General features: G+C 34.4%; 1 long non-coding RNA gene across 9 annotated transcripts; it reads left to right on the top strand.

Annotated features, from left to right (window-relative positions):
• The first annotated feature begins 11,192 nt into the window (after positions 1-11,192).
• On the top strand, positions 11,193-15,154 carry LOC141670389 (uncharacterized). Of its 9 annotated transcripts, none has more exons than XR_012554529.1 (6): positions 11,193-11,455; positions 11,634-11,727; positions 11,826-13,330; positions 13,452-13,607; positions 14,375-14,499; positions 14,739-15,154. It is a non-coding gene; the product is annotated as an uncharacterized LOC141670389 (long non-coding RNA). The 9 variants fall into 9 exon arrangements; XR_012554530.1 differs by having other exon boundaries at positions 11,690-11,727; positions 14,739-15,153; XR_012554528.1 differs by having other exon boundaries at positions 11,690-13,330.
• Positions 15,155-20,320: the final 5,166 nt, after the last annotated feature.

Here is a 20,320-nt window from a genome sequence, read left to right as displayed (position 1 = left end):
ATCTTATTACTTGGGCTTCCCTAAACCTTTTTAATATTTTATATTCCTTTTAATCATGTTACCTTGTACTTAATTCTTTCGGTATCTGGTGGATTTCCGGGAAAAATCAAAGTGTTCAAATTTGAATTCTGACGACCTTTCACTTATTTACTTTATGGAATGCTAATACAATCTCATAATTTCCATAACTATACTCATATATAGCGTAGTTTGATAATTTTCTTTAATCAACACAATCAACAAAAAGTTACTATTCATAAAGATTACAAAAATTCCAAAAATTGGGGTTATTACAGAGGCCATGGTACATTATAGTAACCTGGTCAAATCCCATCCAATTCTGATGGAGGTTCACTCTACTAGTGAACAACACACTATCACAACCACAGTTCATACTTTGAGTTAAACTGTGACACCTGTCACAGGAACAGTTTCACCAACCCTTCCATCAACCTCAAATACTTCCAGCAACCATCAACCTCAATAGCAACTAACCAGACTTCCATACAACCTTCACACCTCATCTCACAATGGTTGCAAGATTCTCAAATCCAACCTTCAACAATGCATGATTTACTGGTTGATTAAATTGCAAGCCTATCCAATTTAACCTAACAACTTCTCACCACTGATATGTCTAATCAAGACTATCAAGCAATTTTGCTTACATATAAGGAGGATGTAGAGGACCGACAAGTCAAGATTGCAAATAAAGCTTAGCAGGATGGCAATGTGGATGCATGGATGTCAAAGGAATTTACTGTGACTATGAAGGAGGCCTTGGCCAAATTTAGAGAAGACTATATCACCATTCTGGGGAGTAATTCCAAAGTCCTCACTCCTCAAGAAGTTTATGATGCCATCACTGAAGTATACAAAACTCAATTAAAAGCATTTCACCATACTGGAAGAGCGGTGGAGAAAACTTGAGATGGACATCAAATTAAAATGAAGAAATTGGTAAATCAAAGGATTGATGAACTTATGCAACATTCTCAGATATGAAAATAAAATTCAACAAATTTTCATACAGGCTTCAAGCTCTCTCTATTGCACCAGTTGAAGAAAATCTTACAAAATTGAGGGAATCTTTCATAGCCTTGCATGAGGTGATCTAGAAGCAAATAACTCGGAATAATGACTCCAAGGTCAAAATGAATCAATTGTACAAGGCTAGATATGAACCATCAGCTTTGTTAATGGAGGAGATTACGAATGCTGTTCAGAATTCATTTATTACCATCTCTGCTTCTATTTCACAATCCACACCCTCTACCTCAACAAGCCTTCAAATCCAGAATCTACAAGCTCAAGTCACAGATCTTCAAGCATTCAACACTTCTCTATCAAATCAAGTCTCCCAACTCACATCCCTTGTCATCAATCAACAACAAGACATCAAATATCTAATATACTTCCAAAAGCTCCTACAGATGCAGACCTCAGTGTCTTTGGGAGCTATTATGAGTGCATTAAACATCTCCCTTCAGGAAACAACTCAACAAGTAAGGACAAATCCCTCAACATTCCACTATGCATGTCACCAAAACTAAGGGGGGGATGGAGTCCAAGCTAAAATCCAGCCAAATTTCAAGTAAAAATGAAGAAAATATGGAATTGTATAGACTCAAGATGGCAGATGAGGGACCTTGGCTTGACAAGGAACTTGATCAATTTCTGGAAGCCCTGAGAGTCTCTCTAAATTTCAATCATTTCTCCTACATGAAGGCTGTGATAAAAACATTAATTTCTTGACGGTGGTGATGGTGACTAAAGAAAATTTCAGGGAGAAGAGAATAGTGACCAACATAAATGACTCAGGTGTGGACAGATGCATGCTGGTGTCTCTCTCTTTCTTACAATCAAGAAGAGCATCTGAGCTGGATATCTTCATTAACAGAGTAAATGTGGTGATTCTAGAGGACACTCTCCTGCTTAATGAGCTCAAAAAGGGTCAAGTAGGTGCATTTCCTGAAATCTGCCTACAGCCAAGTAAGGGAGTGGCCTACATATGTCCAAACACCAAGAAATGAAAACACTTTCAAATCCCTAAACAATGTATCATGGGGACCAACAAGTTGATAATGATCTTGGAGACACTATTGAAATCAAAGAAGATCAAGACTTTTGAGGATGTGGAAATGATCAACATTCTGGGCAAATACTTGAAGAATGCAAATACTAAGATACCTAGAACACAAATCAACATAAAAGATGATTTGGATGATGATGAGCAGAAGAAAGATGAGCATAAATCTTCTAGCTCAAATCCAAGTCATTCTAGCCAAGTTGGTGGTAGTAAAGTGGATAATAGGAAGAAGGGGAAGGAGGATAAGGAAGGAAAGGATGATAGGAAGAAAAGGAAAAAGGATGGAGAAGGAGGAGATAAGAAACAGAAAGTTCAAGAAACCCAAATATCACAAACTCTACCAAACCAAACACATAAACGTAGCCATACAAACACTCAATCTATCCAAACCCCAAAGCCTAAGTACCTATACAAGCCAACTGCTAATTCTCTTCTCAAAATTCCTATCACAGCTAACCAAGTTTCTCTAAAGAAAATATCTAAACCACCTTAATTCAAGCCTCCAACTAAAACTCAGTTCAAGGCAGTAGGAAGAAAGACGAGAGAAATTCAAGCTGATTATAAAAGCCCGCACTTCCGAACTATTAATTCTAAATCAAAACTAATATAAAATACAATTATTAATCCAAAATTCTATTACAAGGGTGACTATTACAAAAGCACAACTAAAAGCGGAACTTCAAAAGTCAATCTACTCCAATTCTAAGTCCTCGAACTCCAATGCTATCCAACTCGAACTCTTAGACGAAACCTGAAATTGGAAGTAATGATCCATACAGCCCAGCAAGAAAACAATCGATCCAACTAGCAGGGCAAGCAACATATACACATATAACAAATACAGTAATCTATACGTACGATATACTAAATAAAGACTTCTGATACATATTCTTATTCTTATTTGATACACACAATACACATAACACATAAACAACAATAATTAAAAATCCATAATCCATGCCAAGACCACTGCAACTCGGTAATAACGGTCCTAAATTTTCAGAAAATTGTCACTACTATCTGGTGACTTCGGTCCTAAGTTCTTATTCGATATTTTCACAAATGATGGCATAAATCACAGATCTACATCACATATATACATCGATACATATTCTATATCACATAATACTATTAAATATATCATCACTTAGCCCAAGTTTTGATAATCAAATTTACACGTATATCACACAATTTTGAAAACACTAGAAAGATCGATCGAAGACTTACCTCAAATTCTGACCAGATCTGAATTTACCCTTTTTGACCATCTAAATGAAGCTATCTTGGAAAAAATGAAACACAAAAGTTGTAGGGAACGAAAAGACCTTTCTAAAAAGTCGAGAATCAATGAATTCCGTCTTACGATGAATTTACTACGAATTTTACAAAATTGATTATTTATGCTGAGAAGAGCCTACGACTTTATGAATAAAAATGTGGAAGACGAATAGAATGTATTTATAAGATACAAAACCCTATTTCTTAACCATCAAGTTATCAATATTAAAATATTATCCAAATTTTAGGCCCATTAATCTAATTCAATTTTAAATATCTTAATCTTTATATAATTTTAATCATTTTTATTCTATTATTCAATTATTAGTCTAATTCTAAAAAATTACGGGATATTACACTGATGCTGGTGCTCTTTGGGATTGCTTTAATCAAAATGACTTTATACCAATTTCTGAGAAGATATCAGATGATGATTATCACAAATAGTTAGCTTATGGGATAGTAAAAGTTTGTATTGTTACTCTAGGAGAAGTCGTGATGTACTACAAAGATGGCACCTTCATTTTGCTGAATAGAAAAGTAATTGAAATATTTTTAACTGCAGAATTGGATAGGGTGATAAGTTTGATGAATGTAAGGGACTCATGCATAAGAATGTGGAAAGCTGTGTTGGATGAAAGGTTGAAAAATAGAGATATCAGGCATGCAAGGGAAAAGGCTGAAAGGGAGGAAAGAGAAAGGAAATATGCTGAGGAGATTGAAATGTTTAAGAAAAGATCAAATAAGCTAAAGGCAAGGGGTTGAGTAGGGTATCTAAGGATGGACATTTCCTGAATATAAAGACCAATAAGTTTGCAAGGTACATGATTCATTTACTAAACAGTTACTCATTAGCTGAATGGCTCAAACTGGTGGAATCTTTCAGAGGGACTGAAATTATTGAAGAACTTGAAGTATTAGTCAAACTCAAGGACCTCATTAGAAAATAACCTAGTTATTATAAATTAATGTTGTGCAAGACATGCATGTATAATAACAAGACTAAGTCACATTGATAGCCCTAAGATTCAATTGTTTGATAATCAATTTTGTAGTATGTATTATATTACCTGAGTCTGTAAAATGGTTAGAAGATTAGACTTGAGGATATTTTTGTGAACGGATTCAAGCTAAGAAATAAACCCTGGAAGAAGATCAAGCCATGATCATTCCTCAGAGAAAAGTGTAGAAGCTTGGAGTTGAATATAAACTTTTCTAGGAAAAATGTTCTAAGTCAAGATATCAACAAGTCACAGATCAAGTTATATCGAGAAGTCCAGAATGACTTATCGAGAAGTCCAAAATGGATTATAGAGAAGTCACAGAGATAGCAACAAGTCAAATAAAGATGTAGAGAACTGGAGATATCGACAAGTCATTTCTGCATATAGAGAACTCAGAGATATCGATAAGTTAAATGAAGATGTGAAGGATCAGAGATATCGACAAGTTAATTTCTCATATAGAGATCTCAGAGATATCGATAAGTAAAAATGTGTATGTAGAGAACTCTGAGATATCGACAAGTCACTTCTACATGTAGAGATCTCAGACATATCGATAAGTCATTTCCATATGTAGAGAACTCAGAGACCTTGACAAGTCAAGTACACATATAGAGAACTCAGAGATCTCTATAAGTCATCATACTTATCGATATATCACTTCTCTATAGAACAAACTACGGATCTCAACATACTTCTCAATTACAGAGTGTAGACAATTTCAAGATTCAATATTATCAGTCAACAAACGATCTATTCACTAGATTGAAAAGTCTACAAAGTAGCTGGAAGAATACAAGATCAAGGGCTAAGATTAACTGGACAAAGGATGGTCACAGGCCTGCAAGATTTGCTAAGCTAGAAATGAAAATAAAAAAAGGTTGCTTTAGAAAGTAATTTAGTATATTTTAGTGCAAGTCTTGTAAACCCATGTTGTTAGTCTATAAAGCATGCACTGGTCCTTAGTTTAGTTGTAACAAAAATAGATCAATTTTTCTTGTATCCTCTTAAGGAAGAAGCTCAGCTCTTATATCTTTAAGAACACAAAATTTATAGCAAGACAAACTTAATTAATACAAATTAAGTGAGTTTTGAAATACCGTGCTTGTTGATTTATTTCTGTAAACACATTATCTCTATAAATATAAACTGCTTTGTTCAGTAACAATCAAAACAAGTTTAAAAAGGCTAAAAATCCAAGAAACACGTTCACCCGTTGTCTTGTACTCAATTTATAACAATTTAGTTAAGATTTGTAAGTCTATAAAATGTAACTGCAAGTTATATAAAAATTTAATTTGTATATTTGTCAGTCCAACTATATTTGATTTTAGCTTGGTGTTAATCTTGTTATCAGGTATAAAATTGTGACAAGTGATCTTCTCATAAATTGGAGGAGATTGTTATGCAAGACATGCCTGTATATAACAAGACTAAGTCATATTGACAGCCCTAAGTATAAGTTGTATGATAATCTATATTCTTTTATGTAATTATATTCCTTGATTTTATATAAATGTTAATTAGATTAGACTGGAGGATTTTTCTGTGAACAACCTTCAAGCTAAGGAATAAACTTTGGAAGAAGATCAATTCATGATCAAGCCTTAGAGAGAAGTGTAGTAGCTTGGATTTGAATAATAATGTTCTAGGAAAAATGTTCTAGGTCAGATATCAACAAGTCACAGATCAAGGGATATCAAAAAGTCTATCGAGAAGTCCAAAATGACTTGTAGAGAAGTCCCATGAGATATCGACAAGTCAACCTGCATGTAGAGATCTCAGATATCGACAAGTCAAAATGTAAATGTAGAGAACTGAAGATATCGACAAGTCATTTCTTCATGTAGAGATCTAGAGATATCGATATGTCAAAATCTTCAGGTAGAGAACTCAAGATGTCGACAAGTAAAAAGCCCATGTAGAGAATTGAAAATATCGACAAGCCATTCTATATGTAGAGAACTAGAGACCTCGACAAGTCAAAGACATATGTAGAGAACTCAAGATATCGATAAGTCATTATACTTATCAATATGTGACATCTGTACAGAATAAAAGAGATCTCGACAAGCTATCTCATAATTCAATATACAGAAAAGTTCAAGATTCAAGATTATCAATCAATAAACAATTCATTCACTGAATTGGAAAGACTACGAAAGCAGCTTGAAGAATACAAGATCAAGGGCCAAGATTCACTGGACAGAGGATGGTCACAGACCTACAAAATTCTGCACATATTTGCTAACACCGGAAAAGGAAATAGACAGGGTTGCTTTAGAAACTGTGTTAGTACATTTTAGTGCAAATTTTGTAAACCCGTGTTATAAAACCTATAAGAGAATTGAATTTAGTGAAAGTGTAATAAATGTGTCAACCACTTGCATTAAAGTGACTAGAGGTATGTATAGGCTCGTCTCATGTGCAAGACACATGACAACTTGTTCACTGTTAGGATCAAGTTCTTACCATTACACCAAAATCATTTCCCAATATGCTAACACTATATTTATAGTGTAGCTGCCAACACCACATTTCGATATAAGGAGATTTTGAACACCCCCACAATCCCCCGGCGGTTTCCAGTATTAACAAGTCACTATTAGGAGATAATGGCTGCACAACATGCCTTTGAATAAATATCATAAATATGTGCGATAGTGGGAATCAAACCCATAACCTGCTCTGCTACCACTTGTAAGGTTAAGCGCTTACCACCACGCCAAAAAGAGCTACTTGTGAAGAATACGCCACTATAACCTTTATAGTGTAGCACCCAACGCCACGTTCCGATATATGGAGATGTTGGACACCCCAACATCCATGTGGGAGAGAAGAGCTATAAATCAAGATCTTGGTCATGGGTCAATGTCAACATTTTCTCAATTGTGTTGTGTCCCGATGTCCATATTATGTGATTATATTAGTTTCGTTGCAGGTGTTAATATCTTGTCCCTTTCATTTTTGTTTTGCACATTTTCATGTTCCTTTCTATTTTTTCTTGCACATACATGTCCAAATCTTGCGGGTCTTGTGGACCTTGTACACTGTGTGGACCTTTTACATTGTGTGGACCTTGCAGGCCTTGTTCTAGGACTTGACAATTGCTTTTAAATCGACATTTTTAGAAATCACAAAATATCACTTTTTATGATTGATCAAAATTTGTATTATCCCAAGATTTATATGCACCCGAAGGCCAAAACATGAACCTGAATGTCAAACTATAGACTCGAAGGCCAAACTATGGAACATAGACCGAACTCTATAAAACCAAAGGTTTTGAGTACCTGCGGATCACAATACCTTTTATTGGGTCCTAATGTAAATTCATGATATGCACCGAACATGTGATCGTCTGTAAAGTCATATATAATATATCCATGTATTTGGTGAGTTGTGTGGTGTACATGCCTTCCTATAAGAAAATATTATAACTCGGTACTTAAATATTGTCGTAACTATATGATTGAAGGCATTTTGGGAATGGTTCTTCATTAGAAGGTATCCTAAGATGAAGAGGAGGTCCGTGAATAATATATGTATATATATATATGTGTGTAGGGTTATTCACGAACCGAGCTGTTTGCGAATAAGCTCGAACTCGGCTCGGTTCGTTAAGAAAACGAGCTCGAGTTCGAGCTCGAATACAATAATGTGTTCGTTAGGAAAATGAGCTTGAGCTGTGCTTTTTGTATGTTCGGCTTGAGCTCTACTCGAGCTCGCCTCGTTAAAACTCAAAATAAATGCAATATTTTTAGAATATTTTTATAATACATAACCCAAGTCATACACATATACGAAAAGATGGGAGAGACAGAGCGATTGAGAGAGATGAGGATCATGGGCAGTGAGTTATTTTCACCCATATTGCAACCAAATTGTACTACTTCAAATCAATTGATACAATCAATTGAAAAACACAAACAACACTCCATATACTACTTCTTGTTCTTGATATAAACCCACAAATTTAAAACCGCACATGATTGACACAATTGTGTGTATTTAGTAAGTGTGTGTGTGTGTGTTAAAGCTATTTAGGTTGGAGATGTGTCTAATTGTTTATGTTTTGTATGTATTCAACTGAATCCAAGGATTTAATTAGGAGGAAGAAGAAGAAGAAGAAGAAGAAGAAGAAGAAGAAGAAGAAGAAGAAGAAGAAGAAGAAGAAGAAGAAGAAGAACCAAATGTGAGAGGCGGGGAGAGATGACAAAAGGAACCAGGTGAATTTTAGGTTAATATTTTTGGATAATGGACTGGGCTTGAATCTGGGTTGGTCCAACAAAGTTGATAAGTATTATTTGTTAACGAGCTGTACAGTAATGGCTCAAGCTCGGCTCGGCTCAAATTTGTTCGCGAACAAGCTCTTATTTTGCTCGTTAGTTAACGATTTCGAGTTCGAACATGTTTTTTTGTTCGTTAAAAAAGCTCGGCTCGGCTCGGCTCGGTTTGTCAGGAAAAAAAGTGGGCTCGGTTTGTTTATATCAAAACTCGGTTTGGTTCCTGAACAGCCATATATATGTGTATATATATAAGCCATTTTTTTCTCTAATGAGTTTTCCTCATTGAGTAATTGTCAGAAAATTTAATGAAATATGTAGTGTCTTCTTCACGAGGAGTTGTTGAAAAATCTAATGTGTTCTTTTTAAGTTCCGGTTACGTCATCGTAAGTTGCCCTCGTTATAAAGTTCTGAATGTATCCCGCACTTTACACTTTTAAGTTTCAAATCAATTATCATGTTTATGATATATATGTATGATTATAAGATCAGAAAATACTTGATAGCAGATTAAGATTGACCGAATACATTAGGGCATATCTTACATGTCCAAACCTATACATGAATTTTGAATATTTATGAATGAACTAGACCTTATCGACCAACATTTCTAAGTGGGATTATAATCTGAAAAACCTAGCTCGTATTATTTTCTTGTTAAACATTTTTAAACACAAAGAAAGATTGTAAATCGGGAATGTTAGGTCACACTACACTATGGAAGGGGGTTAAATACAGTGTTTATACAATCAAATTGATTTTAACACAAGTATGTAACAAAGATCAAGTATATTCAAATAAACTATGTTACAATATGAACTATTGTTCTCTCTCAGTGATGAACAAATATTACTAAGAGCTTCTAGGTTACAATCAATAATATTTCTCGATAATGATAACACATATAGTGTAAACCCTAAGCTGTGTTTATATAGTACACACTTACAAGATATATTCTAATTGATATGGAATATAATTATGTCTCCTAAAATATATCAAATTAGATATCTTCTACAAGTCCTCTAGTCCTCTAACTCTTTCCATGCATATCTTCTATTGTTTTAGTCCAGATCTTCTCCTGTAAATCAGCCGCATTCCTTATCTGAAATTCTTCCCGCACTTAAGTACTGATATGTATCTCCTGACACCTTAAGTTCTGATATTAAGTTCTGACTTCAGTAAGTTCTGATATCAGTAAGTCCTGATATGTTCTGTTGTTAAGTTCTAAAAAACTAAACACAAATCATATTAGACATGACATCTCAAATATATCTAACAATCTCCCCCAACTTGTAAATTATGCAAAATATACAAGTTAATAGATTTGATGATGTCAAAAACATTTTAAGTACAAATGCAATAAGAGTTTAATAAGATAACTAACTACAACTTACTTTCCTTGTAGCTTTTACCAATCTCATGGAGTCAATCTGAATCCAAAGTAATTCTTGACAAAGTTTGATATCAGCTTTTCTTCTTTATTCCTCAGGACTTGAGCTATTATAGCTTTGACTTGCTTCAATTCTTCATTCTGACTTCCAATCTGATAGATTGCAGTCCTTAGTGCAGAGATATGGTTTCTTTCTAAACCATCACCCAGTCTTTTTACCCTTGGATAAGAAGAATCTTCATTATAGCACAGACATTTCTCTTTCAAGATCCCTTCAAGTTTAGCAGAATCCTTTTTCATTGGAATTTCACTTCCATCATCTTCAACTATGTTTGGAATGAATTCTGTAACCCTTGAACCAGAAATTCTTGCTTTAATATCATATTTTATCTCTAAAAGATAATGAAAGAATTGAAGTTCTTTCAGAGATTTGTTTAGCACATCTGATTCTGACATTTGATATGTCCTTCCATCTTCAAGAAATAGAATCAGATTTTCTTTGACATTATGCTTATCATGAGCATCCAGTACCACTTGAACAGAGTTAACCTTATCAAGGTGTTTCTGTGTAACATCTTTAAGGGGTCTGTCAGTCAATAGAAATGGATCTATAGTATCTACTTCAACTCCTATTTTAATCTTAGCTTCATCAGAACCTAGCCCTGTTCTGTCTCTTGGTTCTCTAGCCACTACGCCATAAGTGGGCCACTGTAATGCAAGTGTTACAAGGAGTGTTACATTAGATATGAAATTTTTGTCCTATTGTAACACCTCTCAATTAGTGTTACAATAACTATAAAGTTAGTGTTACACCAGATTTACGGTGTTGCACAACATGTAACACCAATACCTGGTGTTACATTAGTTACTTATTTATTTTTAAAATATTTAAGTGAAAATATTATTATAAAACTATTATTAAAATTATATTCTGGATTATTGATGAATCAAGAATGTAATATATAATATTTTACAAATAATAAAATTTATAATACGAAAATATAACAATCACTTTTTATATTTTTTATTTAATGAATTAATAATTTAATAATTAAAATTAAAAACTAAAATATAAAAATTAAAAATCATTCACGGCTTTTTAAATGAAAAATGGGCGGTATTTTCCCCGCCTCAACGAAAAAAGCCCGTACTTGGTCAATTAGACAAAACACAATCCGTCATATACACACACTCTCTCTTGAGCTCTCTCTCTCTTCTCTTTGAAAACACACTCTCTTTCTCTCTCAAATTCAAGGATGAATCAAAGATGAAATTGAAGATTTAGTATTTGAATACACAATTATATTTCTCTAATTTAAAGGTTGTTACTAACTATTCAATTTATTTGATTTTGTAGGGTTTTGAGGAATCCAAATTGGGGTTTTAGTTCTTGTGGACCGATTAATCGGTAAATATTTATATATTTGCTCTGATTTAACATATTTACATACTTGCTCTACTTAACATATATACATGTTGTGATGTTTGAGGCGATTAGGGATTTGTAATTCGGCGTAAGGAGTTTGAAACTTTTCATTTAGTTCTATTGGGTGTTAAAGTTTCGCTAAGTTATGTACTAATTTCAGTTGGGTTTTCAATCTTATGCTCATATCCGTTAACCCCGTTCTGTTTGCTGATCAAGGTTTTCGATATCAAAAATTAGATGTTATTCTTACCACTGTGAGTTTTTCATTTATCATTTATTTCTATTTCTTGTTTCCTATTCAACAATGAAATGAACAATTTGAAATGTTTATATTTGTATGATTACTTTACAGAGTGTTGACAAGCTAGGGAAAATCGGAGAGGTTGTGAAAGTAGCTCCGGGACATTTATGCAACCATTTGATGCCTAAATTGCTTGATGTTCCTAATATTGACAAGTTGCTTATCTCATTAGTGAGCAGCGCAATGTTTGTTTTTAAGGCGTAGATATTTGTGTGTATAGTTATAGTGCCATTAGTGCATATGCAGGATTTTAATGCTATTTTTATGGACTATTTCATAAATGACACTTAGATGCCGAGACTTTTAACCAGCTTATAACATCCTCCTGGATTACATTTTATACATCCACTTGTAAATTAATTGATTCACACTTATATGTAGTTACTAGTCAGTATCATGTAGTTTAAGCTAAAGCCTCACTAGGAACCAAACAAAAGAATTTAACAGACACTTATGCATGAAAATGGTTAATTTATTTAGTACAGGTTGTTTCCCCAGATCATCAGATAAATACTATTATGTCTATCTTCAAAATCTATCCTAAATACTTGTAATCAGAGAGATATACATTCAGAAAAGTCTGGCCAGAATTGTTTACTTGGCAGTATTGTGTGTGTGTGTTACGATAAATTGACCTTGTATAATTCTCTAATTACACTTTTTTAAAATATTTTCTAAACCTAGGAGCTTCATTTACCATCCCAATTTGACCAGTTAGACTATGGAAGTATTACATTATGGTTGCTTTCAGAAATATTTTGTTAGCTGTATCTTGTCCTTAGTCTGCATCAACAGACTATAGGAATATTCTGCTCCAATGATGAAGCAATCAACTGATATTAAAAGTGTCTTCTATCCTTAATAAATCAACAGGATTAGCTAAAGATGTTACTTTTGCATCTTCATTTGTGTTATTTCATGGTCAATTTCTATAAAAGCTATACACGGATAAATATTTTATCCATTACAAATGGATACAACATTAACAATGCAATATCAGTTGCACAATAGAAAAATGTATTTCTATTATAGGGAAAAAGGTACTCATTTTTTTACTTCAAAGGAATTGACTAAGTCTCTGATAACTAGTTTGTGTATGTCTTCAACCACATAAACTGCGGTGTTACAATGCTGTCAAGGCACATAGTCTTCATTTGACATAATTTTTTGAAACTTTAAATTTTTTGGTGCTTATTGCTGAATTCGAGATAATTCTAACTTTATGTTGTCCCAGTAATCTTTTTTAGCTTGATTTGTCGATCGTACTTCATTGTTTGATTTGTTGTTTTGTCCGGAGCTTATCTTTACTACTACTTAGTTTACGAATTATGTTTTTGGTTTGAGCAGTTTAATGGTACGCTATAAGACCAAGACTTTCGGTGTTCTGCTCCGATAAACAGTTATATGCTATGCTGGTTGATGATCATAACAAGAAAGATTTGTTTTATGGAAGTACTCTAAAGAAAGCAATGCGTGAGGACCCTGCTTGTAGCACTGTTATAAGTACACATTCTACATAAGTGGATGTCAAGAGAGTAGACCATATCTTATAGAAGGTGCTTATTTTAAAAGAACCGAGAGTTTTTGTCTACTTATCACTTGGAAAAATCGTGTGGTTGAGTTTCTTGACGTTGAACTGCTGTTTAGATTATCTTTTTTCACATTTCATAATCTCAGGAAGCTACAAAACGAATTGGTGAAGAGCTTGTCAAGGTTTGTATTGATCTTAACATCAATGAAATATCTTCTTATGATCGTAATGGATTTGTCCGTGGTGCAAAGATGGAAGCCTTTGAGATTGCAATTTCGCGTCATGGATTCTTGCCTGAGTAGGTCTGTATCTAGTTCTATTCAGTTGTGTTCATATTAAAATGTAAACATGTGTAAAACCCAACTTATATGTAAAAGTTACATTTGCAGTTTCTAGGAGCTGGAATATTTCTGAATATGTGAACACGGGTTGACAGGAATCTATATGCATTCTCTGGATCTTTAATCACATTCATGATTTATTCCCGGTCCAGCACCTTATTAGCAAATTTATCGTTTAAAAATACTAGGAAATTATATTGTTGGGACTGGTTTTACTAACAAACCCTTGTGGACTCTGGTACGGTTGAGTGATTGACTTTACCAGATGGGTAGACATTGCAGTCTTTATGCTATCCAAGATGCAGAGTCCACCATCTGGATGTATTACTGCAGTTTCAAGGCTTTACAGAAGCTCCATTTTAGTCTTGAGATATGGTGTCAATGCAAAGTAGTTGTGTTAATCTAGAAAGGATATGGAGCATATTCCATGTTTAGTCCATTTGTATATCGTGACCCCAAAATAGCGTTAATCTCTACCATGGATTATTAGAAATACATATAAACACCTTTTATATTGTGACCCCAAAATAGGGTTAGCTAAAGATGTTACTTTTGCATCTTCATTTGTATTTCTATTGGGGTGATACTTGACCCCAATAGAAAAATATTGTGAGGATTAATGCACTTGTTCAGAGAATAAACACCTTTTGTTATGTTGTGGACAATTCCAGTTCATTTCTAGTTCAAAGATTATTTAATATCAGTCTGATACATATAATATCATGCAGGTAGTGAACCTCAGTCAACCAGTAATCCATTTAGTGAAATTGGTGATACATCAGGTTGGGAACTTCCTCTAGTTACGACTCCGAACAACACCACCAATAGCAACACAACCCAAAATTATAATCGGGTTTGTACTTATTCCCACTATATGTTTGACTTGCTGGTGAGACCAATGTGTAGGCAAGTGATTATATATTTGTTTTCGTTTTCCACTAGACAAACACCACCTCCATTTCTGATTAAATAATTTGTTGTATTTTCTAAATTCCTTTTTATCATTTGGATTATAAAGGGTGAGGAACAAAATAACCAGGGTTGTTCTGGTTTGAATTGATGGTTTGTTCTTGCAAATTTCTGGTTGTACAGGTAATAAGAAAGAATCTCCTAAATTAAAAGCATGAGTAAAAGTTTCAGTACTACAAGGATATTGAGCAGAAATTATTGTACATTAATGGGAAGGAGTAAAAGCATGAAAAAGAGCCCGAGCATGAGCCCTAGGAGAAGCATGACCCCTACTAGGAGCATGAGCATGAGCCGAAGTTGAAGTGTTAGTGGAAGCCCTCTGCGTATCACTCGTAGAAGCAGTAGTTCTAGTAGAAGTCCTATTAGAAGTAAAAGTAGTTGTAATATGTGTCAGGGGTGTGAGTTGTTGATGTTAGTATGTAGTTGACACTGTTATTTAGTAGTATGGTTTGGATATTAAGACTATTATGTATGATAACTTTGATGTTTTTTTGCTAATGGGATTGTTCTTTACATTAAGCATATATTTCAAAAAATTTAAAATTAACAGTTAAATTTGCCCCTATTATAGTGTAATATATGATTATATATAGTATTACGTTGCTAGTGTTGCTTAATTATAAAAAAAATGTGTTAAAATAGATAAAACAGACTGTTACAATAGGTTATACGTGACCCACAGGTGGGTCCCACTTATGCAATCTTGATCAAGCTATTGTATCACTCATTTTGTGTTACATTTGTGCCTTTTAGTATTACAATAGGTGCCTATTGTAATGTTTTCCTCTCTGTTACAATAGATCGATGAAGTGTTACATTAGGGGGTCTATTGTAATGCTCGTATACGTAATGCCCCTTGGTGTTACAATAGACCTAACGTAACGCTTTTGGGGCCTATTGTAACGCCATTTAGGCATTACAATAGCCCACTTATGGCGTAGTGAGCATTTAACCCAATAGTCATGAAATCATACCGCAATTGGCTTTTCTTTGGATCTGATGGTTTGACATTCTTCAATAGGAGTTTCTTTTTATCAGCCACTTTCATCGTCTAAATCAACTTGAGCACTGTCAGAGGTTGATGTCTTGATGACTTTATCAGAACTTGTTGTTTCTTCTGTAGCTTGCTGTTCTTCACTCTGAACAACTTGAGCTATGTCAGAGGTTGTCTTGGATTCTTCAGTAATCTTTCTTCTTTTCAGAGTTTAAACAGATTCATCTTCAGCAAGAGTATCATCATGAACTTGAACCATTTTGCACACTGGTTTCATCAGGATTTGAGGAATTTTCATCTCCTGTGGATTTATTGGTTCATCAACATTTCCTTTCCCTTTATCTTTGGGATCAATCTCAGTTTGTGATCTAGTCTTGGGCTTTGATGCCTCACTATTTGATTTCTCCTTGATCACAATGCCTTTTTCCTTAGGCATTGGAGGTTTCTTTGCAACAGAAGCTTTAGACTTTAGATTTGTCTTCTCAGCTTTGAATCTACCTTCTTCCTCCTTGAGAGTTTCCAAATCCATTCCAGGATTATGTTTCAGAAATAATCTTCTAACAATCTTTTCATCAAGTGTCTGAATCTTGGGATTCTTGTAGTAGACATTAGTCTGCTTTCCCTTTAGCTTCAGAGTTTGCAGAAACTTCTGAGAGTCTTGACTTCCACCTTGAATCAGAACATCAGGCTTTATCATCAGACTTTGCTTATCAGAACTTGATATCAGACTTTTAGCATTCACAGCATCGGAACTTGACTTGCTCTGTGTAGAAGATTTGATAACATCAAAAATTACTTTCTGTGAAGATTTTCCTTGACCTCTACTCTTATTAGAGTTTCCCTGGTCATCATCTTTGTCATCCTTCTTCTTCAGTATTTGAGTAGGTGAACATTTGGACTTAACTACCTTCTCCCCCTTTTTGGCATCATCAGGTAGTGAGAGAGAGAGAGAGAGAAGAAGAAGAAGTTTGACTGAAGATTGAATTTCATCCAGTTGAGCTTTCTGAGAAGCTTGATTCTGCGAGACCTCGGTAATTTGGGCATGTTGCTTCTCCTGAATCTTCTCAATTGCTTTAACTTTTTCAGAAATAGGTCTGATAAATCTCTTTTTATCAAGCTTGGTCTCCATATCCAGCTTTTCATCTTTTTCAAGAAGTTTGTCAACCTTTTCATGAGTTGTAGAGTGTTGATCTTGAAGAGTCTTGACACTTAGAGCTGTGACTTTGAGTTGAGTCTTGAAATTAGAATTTGTCATCAGCTCATCAGCTTTAGCAATATTCTCTGTCAGAACTTTAGAGCTTGGGATGAAATTAATTTCATTCCACTTTTTGGTCCACTCCACTCCTCTGGGAGTATCTTTCCAAGGAACAGGAGCATTCTTTTCAACAAATTTCTCAATGAGTGCCTCCTTTCCAAGAATAGGAGCTGGAGTATCTACTGAAACACTGTCTCCAGAACTTGAAGAAGACTCATTATTCTCTGTCAACACAAGAGTGTGTGAGGCTATAGGAGATTCTGGAACAACTTCATCTAAATTCTAATCATCAAATTTTATCTCCAGAATTGGTGTAGATGACATCTCAGCCTGTAAGATTGGAGATTTTATTGTAGATGGTTGAGCTGCTAATGGAGCTTCCAGATAAAGAATAGTTGGAATGTGCAGCCTATGGATGTCAATTTCAGGACTTAATCCTGAATCTTCAACTGTAACTCTGTTATGAAGAGGAGAGACCGGAGGTGTGATCACTGTTTCCTGAACAGTGTCTTCATCCTGATTTGGATGTGGTAAAGATTCAATCACAATTGGCTTTGAGATCAGAGATTCCTGATCCCCTTTCTCAGCTTCAGTAGTATCCTCAGATGGAGGCTTAGCCATGTGCCTTCCTGCCCTCATTTTCTTTAATCTCCTTAATAGTGAAGGAGTTGTTTGATCTGCATCAGAACTTACAGTTCTTTTCCTCTTCAAATTACTAGAACCCTCAGCTTCAGTATTTATCTGATGGGTTGACCCTTCAGCTTCTTTTGTCACAGGTTCTGATGCATGAACCTGTGCTTCTTTTTCATCTGATTCATCCCTTAAAATCATCCTTCTTCTCCTTTGTGGAGATTTAGGAATAGATTTTATTCTAGAAGGTTTGGATCTTGATGTTGTAGCAGATGGTTGTTGTTGTTTGGATTGAGCTGGTTGGAAGTAAGTTTTGATGGTAGGTTGAGTTGGTTGAGGTTGAGAAGTGATAGGTTGTGTAGATGCTGATGGAGGTTGGGATGGTTGTACATCAGGATATATGGTAGTATAGGTGTTTGGGTCAGAGTTTACTAAGACCTGTTTGACTGATTGTGGAATTTACAGAGGTCTTAGAACAATTTTCTTATTATCAGTAGATAACAAGTCAGTAAAAGCTCTTTTAGCAAGTTTAAATGGCTGAATCAACTCACTTGCTAGTTGGGGCTTTTCAGAGCTACAACAACTGTAAATAAGTTGACAGAATCTAGCAAAATATACAGTATTTCTATCTTCTATCATCCTATCACCTATGAAACCTAGTACAGCATTAGCATTATCAAAATGAGATTGAGTAATTAGAGCATACCCAATTTGCTGACTAAGGATTGGAATTACATCAAAGTTTAAACATTTGTTTGCAAAAGTTCTGGTGATGCAGTCAAAGAAGAAACTCCATTCCTTCCTTATGTATGGCCTTTTCAATTGTCCCAGCTTGGACAATAATTTTTCATAACCCAGATTAGCCATCATCTGTTGAAGAGCTGGCTCCTCTACTGTTGAAAAAGTACAGTCTTCTGGCAGATGTAGTGCTTGTCGAACAGTTGACAAAGTCACCACATGCTCATCCTCCCCTGTTGTAAATATGATACTCGGGGACCTATGTGTACCACCATCATCATACATACCACTCCTCCAGAATTCTAGCACTTGTGTTCCTGAAATTGCTTCTGGTTGGGTCAAAGCATACCCAATCTCGTTGTTAGCAAGGAAGTCCTGAATAAAGTGAAGATCTTATGGGGCTTCATCCTTGCTAAGAATAGCTAAGTAGTTGTTAGGAACAAACTTAGCGCCATTGAAAATGATGTCTTTTGGTGCCATTTCTGTGAAAAATCAAGTGAGAATAGTGTGTACACAAAGTGTTTGATAAAATGCCTGTGAGAAAATAGAGCTTCGGAGAATATTAGTGGGTGAGAGAAAATAAGAGAGATGAGAGAATGAGAAAAGTAGGTAAAAGATTAGAAAATCTTTTAACTTTCTTATTTATACAGCCCACATGATAACAACTATATTTGTGAAGCATGGTAGACAATTTACACCTGGAAACATGTGAACAGTCAGTAAATAGTTAAAGCAGTAGTTAGTGGGCACGAGAAATAAGAAGTAATTATTGTGCACATGCAGTTTTTCAAGACAAACACGTTTCCCACTAAACAAATGATTATGACTGTTTTTATCTCACTTAAATATATTCTGATAAAATATGACCGTTACAGTATTTACCACAAATAAGTCAAGTAAATAAATGATACCACGTAAGAATCAGAGTTTCCATCAGGATTTAATATCAGAACTTGACTATTATTAGATTTTAACAGTCATCAGAACATGGCTTCTGTTCTCAGAAAGTGAATGTTTGTTTCTGTGATTCTTCATACAAATACTGACTTGTTTCTTCAGAGTTTAAGCATCAGAACTTCCATCAGAACTTGTCCTCAGAATTTATGCATATGACACTGAACTGTTTATCTAAAACAACTTAATCACCACAGTAGTTTTCATCATTCATATAGAGTGATAGTGTGTGCATTAGCAAAATATCAGATAAAGAATAAAGTCTGATAAACTTTAGTACATATTAGAAATAAGGCATAACTAAGATAAGTGCTTAAAATATGTCTTTAATAATGAAGTCTACTATAGAATAAATTTATGCAAGAATCCACCTCAACTGTTTGTGCTCATTTTATGCATCTTTTGTAATTCCTTTTGTTAGGTCACACAACACTGTAGAAGGGGGTTGAATACAGTGTAGAATACAATCAAATCGATTTAGAACACAAGTAACAGAAACCAGATGTATTCGATAATAAACTCTGTTACAATGGAACTGTTCTCTCTCACTGATGAACAAATATCACGAGAGCTACTAGGTTATAATGTATGATCTTCTCGATAATGATAACACATATAGTGTAAACCTGTGTCTGTATTTATATAGTACACAGTTACAACATAACTTCTAATTGATATGGAATATAATTCTGTCTCCTAAAATATATCAATCAGATATCTTATATAATTCTTCCAGTCCTCTAACTCTTTCCTTGCATATCTTCTTCTGTATTAGTCTCGATCTTCTACTATTAATCAGCTTCCTTCCTTAAAAGTAAGTCCTCTCGTACTTAAGTTCTTATATGACCTTAAGTCCTGATATGACATTAAGTCCTGACTTCCAGTAAGTACTGATTCCAGTAAGAACTGATATTTCCTGTTTGTTAAGATCTGAAAATTAAACATATTAGACATGACATCTCAAATATATCCAACAATCTCCCCCAACTTGTAAATTATGCAAGAATATAAAAGTTAATAAATTTGATGATATCAAAAACATTTAAGTTCAAATGCAATAAGAGTTTAATAAGACTATCAATTACAACTTACGGAACATCCAGCTTTACCAACATTACTGGATTAACCTGAATC

Source organism: Apium graveolens, chromosome 7 (genome assembly GCF_009905375.1).
Source record: "Apium graveolens cultivar Ventura chromosome 7, ASM990537v1, whole genome shotgun sequence".
Taxonomy (NCBI): Eukaryota; Viridiplantae; Streptophyta; class Magnoliopsida; order Apiales; family Apiaceae; genus Apium; species Apium graveolens.
Note: the sequence above shows the minus strand (reverse complement) of the source record. Positions and strands in the feature narration are given on the sequence as shown.